This window comes from Capsicum annuum, chromosome 2 (assembly GCF_002878395.1).
Source record: "Capsicum annuum cultivar UCD-10X-F1 chromosome 2, UCD10Xv1.1, whole genome shotgun sequence".
Classification (NCBI taxonomy): Eukaryota; Viridiplantae; Streptophyta; class Magnoliopsida; order Solanales; family Solanaceae; genus Capsicum; species Capsicum annuum.
In genome coordinates this window covers 67,009,339-67,013,996 of record NC_061112.1, presented here as the reverse complement: position 1 = coordinate 67,013,996, position 4,658 = coordinate 67,009,339, and the positions used below count along the sequence as shown (strand labels likewise).

The following is a 4,658-nucleotide window of genomic DNA, read 5'->3' as shown; positions in this document are numbered from 1 at the left end:
TGCATACCCCATCAAACATCAGAATATTGCCATGATCTGTCTCCTAAGGTAAAGCAATCTCATTTTTAAAGGAAATTTGATAAGTCTTAATACTGAAATCTCTTCCACCATTCTTTCTCATCTACGCCAAGTTATTGAATGTCTTTTTTGGAAAAAACAAGTACATGATAGAGAAAAGTTAGGCTTTACAATGAAAAATGGGAAAGGTTTATTTGAAAAGGGGCGAATACATTCTCCAATAAATAATTTATTAAGGTTGACTAACATAAGTATATTTCTACTTTTGTGATACTTTTGTATTAATCTTGACAACTTTATCTTGGTACGACTCTGGTTGTTTGCAGTCGAACTCGTCTTAAACTAGGTCAATCATAGTAATTTAGTCGGTTATATCTTCTTTGAATCATCTTTGGTGAAAAACTTAATTTAACCATCTGATATAAGAAGATATACAAAAACATAAAACACATGAAATGAGAGGAAAACAAGGGAATAATGTGACAAACACTCAAACAAATGGAAACACAAAAACAAGGGATAAAAGGGTAATGCATGCTACTGATTCTAAAGGTGTATAGTTTGTTGCATATCAATAGAAAGATGACGCTTATCAGTGGTATGAGAAGTGGGAACACCTGAGAGGTGATGAAGCTGACCAAAGTTATTGGATGAGTTTCCAGGGGCAATTTTTGATAACATCTTTCCACAGCAATTGACGGAAGCTAAGGCAGAAGAGTTTGTGAACTTGAAGGAAGGGAAGATGAGTGCGAAGCAATATGCTCTGAAATTTTAGTAGTTGTCTCATTATGCTTTGGAGTTAGTGGATAAAATGAGATCAAAAATGAGAAAGTTTGCTTCTTGGTTGTCCTGTGATTTGGTATTAGAGTGTAAGGCTGTGATGTTAAACAATGATATTAATATCTCCAGATAGATAATTTATATACAGTAGGTAGAGGATGAGAAAAAGAAGCAAATAGAGATAGGAAAGAGGAATAACAAGAAGTTTAGATATTTAGAGCAGGGTGCAGTGCAGCAGAACAATAAGAGAGATGGTAGACAGTGGACTAATAAGAAAAATTAGAGGAATTCTTATTCGACGGCTAGTGCTCTATATCGTAAGTCTTGTGGTGATCATCGCTTTCAGGCAAGAAGTGGTCCTAAGTCATAAGGTGCCAAGTCTCAGGTAAGTGGAGCTCAGTAATCCCACCTTATCCTCCTTATCATTTTTGTGGGCAACTTCATTGTGGATATTATAAGGAAGAGAGGAACTTGTGTTTGAATTGTGGTCAGCCTGGTCATCTGGAAAGAAATTATCCTATAGCTAAAGTTGCCACTTGAGCTAATAAAGTTTTGATCGCCACTTCTTCAACTCTGGCACCTAGGCTGCTACTCAGTATTAGCATTGGATACAATCATCTCTATGCTCTTCTCTCGTGATATTTATTATTTATTTGATTTAGATTCTACCCTATCTTATGTGACCCCTTATATGGTTGTACACTTTATTTTTGGTCCTGAAAGTATTTTCAACCCATTTTTTATTTCTACCTGGTGGGTAATTCTATTGTTGCTAGAAAAATCTTTAGGGGTTGTGTGGTGTTGTAATGCTCCGCATTTTTGGGCTAGTCTTTGAACCGTCGTTCCTATATGCATAAGCTATAATATAAATTATTTCCATGCAAATATGATTTTCATGATCTTTATCCTCATGTTTGATTTGCTTTTGAGGTGAAAAAATATTCATAAGAATCAGTTAGAACAAAGTTGAGCTTAGAGACTTTGATTCGTCCAAAGTTTAGTATTTGATTCTATAAGGTTATAATTTAAATGTGTACAACTTTTATATACGTAAAATTTTGTAGCTTAAGACCCACAAAATTGTAGATAATTGAATTACCTTTCCAACGATACCAATTTTGCCTTAATCCAATACCCGAGCAAAAAGTTGTGGCATTTTCTGTGTTAGGCAGTAAGCCGACGCGATAGCGATGCGATGCGTCGGCCACCACGTAACGAAACTGTTTCACACGCTAATTCAGTTTCTAAAGGGTCTAGGGGCACTTTGGTCACTTTCCCTCACCCAAATTTGCCCATAACACTCAGCCGCCAAAAGCAATATACACATTATTTTTCATCCTTTTCTCTCCAAGAAAACCCTATCTCCCTCAAGAACACCACGAACTTCATCAAATTTTCTTCAACAAAAGCAAGAACTCAAGTTTCCCAATTCAAGAAAGCATTCAATATTGTGTTTCTCCTTCAAGAATAAACCTTTAAGGTATGTGGGAGTTCATCCATGGGTCCTCTTTCACCCATGGAATGATACAAAGAAGATTAGAATGACCCTTGCGCAAGGATGACACGCACAAATCGAGAAATGGTCCAAATTTTGTTTATTTAATTCATTTATTTAAAAAAAATTTCTTTTCTTTTAATTAAAGAATGAATTTTCCATTATTATGGTATTTTGTATGTTCAAGAAATATTGAGTTTCATGTTTTCATGGTGTTTTTAATTTAATTCATCCCATGTATGATTCCATGCAAGATTTTAAATTTCTCATGCTATGAATTTGAATTTTCCATGCTTTATTCAAGTAAATTCAATGATAGATCCTAAATTCATGATGTTTAGCAATATTCCCATGTTTTAAATTCATGTCTTCCACATGTTTGGTGAAATTCCCATATCATGTTAAGTCAATTTCAAGATGAATCCTCAAGTTATGAATTTTTTCATGTATCTCTATTGTTCACCCATGTTTAATACATTCTTATGTCCAAGTTATGAACTTTACATGTTTTGATTAAACACCCATGTCCTATTTCAAGCGAATTACATCTGAATTCCCCAATTCATGATTTTAGTTATGTAATCATGCTATGCTCCCATGTTTATGATATTTCCATGTCCAAGTTCATGATTCCCATGTGTTTGATGAATTTCCCATGATTAAGTATTAATCTTCATGTGTTTGATAAAATGTCCAAGTGATGGGTTTCTTTAAATAATGCTTTCTTATTATGTCCCGAAGCTTTAGGATGTCCTGTTGTTATTGATATTGAGTTATGGGGGTTATGAATACCCAAAATTTAGTTTTTGTCTAGCTTTCCAGTATCTACAAAAGGATTCCACTTATACCATAGGAAATATCATTTAGTCAGTAGTATGGTCAGTCGTGGGTCCGATTAAGTTAAACTCAGTCCTATTTCAATTCCAGAGTCAATTCACACAGTTAACAATTTTCTCAGAATCTATATTTACTATTATTTTTAGAATATCATGACCTGAGCTTATCAGTTATCAGTTAACAGTGCATGCACCAGTTAGTATTCCAATATCATTTAGTTGGGAGTAGGATTCAGCACCGAGCAAACTCAGGTATGGGGGATCACCTGCTAGTAGAGGGTGCGACCTTTAGTAGCCGTCCCTGTATTCTAGAACTACGTAGCCAGCATAGGTTGAGATGCTAACCTACTAGTTGAGGGTTGATTTCATTAGGGCACTGCCAGTTGAAGGTGACCCTTAGTCCATCAGGACAACACTAGTTTAGTGGATCCACAAAGCCAGTGTTAGTACCCATGGCATGGTACTAACACCCTTCCAACTAGGGTTACAGGTTGGACCCCAATTAGTTTAAATTGGGGCATGTCGAGTAAATGATACCTCCCACAGTCTCAGTTACAGTCTCAGTTATAGTCTTAGTTACAATTTCAGTTCAGTAATTAGTTCAGAACTCAGTTTAGTTTCAGGTTTGCTTGACCATAGCATACATTTATCAATTATTCAGTTATCAGTATTTCAGTACTTTAATTTATAGACTATTTTAGGATTATGTTATATGCTTGGTCTTGCGTTCTCAGATAATACAAATTTTATGCATTCATGCTCAGTTATTTCATGTTGCTCAGTCAGTCCTTCCCTTATATGCATAATACTCTACACTTTCAGTCTAGTTATTTAGACTAAGTACAGTTCAGTCTTACATGACCGGTATTCAGCTATCAGTCATTTAGTAAATCAGATAAGTTAGTATGTTTATGCATTCATGCTCACTGAGATTGTATATTCAGGTTCTCGATTTATGTCAGTCTCTATCGCACAATTTCAGACCCAATATTCATACGTATCCATGTTTTACCATATCCCAGCTTCTGTTCTTCTTATGTCATTAAAGTTAAGTTTACAAAAACTAAGTGTAGATATTCACCATATTATTAGAGTATATTTGTCACTCATGCTTTAAAATGTTTTCAACTTTCAGTTTATTCCAGCCTATTGGTGAGTCTACTTACACTTAGCGGGCATATTTCAAGATTATGTATGAAATTAGTTTTACTTATCGCATTCACCCCTATATACTCATTACATTCCAGAAGTACTGATCCATATATACGTCTGTGTGGCAATATTATTTCATAATGTAGGTACTATTTATATCCCACACATCATGATCAGACAGCTGCAGATTCCAGCCACCAGGTGATAAGTTCTTCTACTTTAGGAACTTCAGACAATTTTGGTTTATCTATAGTTCATTTATATTTTATATGTATTGATTAGTGGTAGTTGGAGGCATGTCCCAACTATCTATAGTCAGTATAGTAAAGGATTCAGAGATTTCAGTCAAAGTCAGTCATGTAAATTTTAGTTTCTTC

The 4,658-nt window shown here is 34.8% G+C and overlaps 1 non-coding gene across 1 annotated transcript; it reads left to right on the top strand.

The window, feature by feature from the left end:
• The first annotated feature begins 2,288 nt into the window (after positions 1-2,288).
• LOC124896344 lies at positions 2,289-2,392 on the top strand. Its single transcript, XR_007052702.1, has one exon. It is a non-coding gene; the product is annotated as a U6 spliceosomal RNA (small nuclear RNA).
• Positions 2,393-4,658: the final 2,266 nt, after the last annotated feature.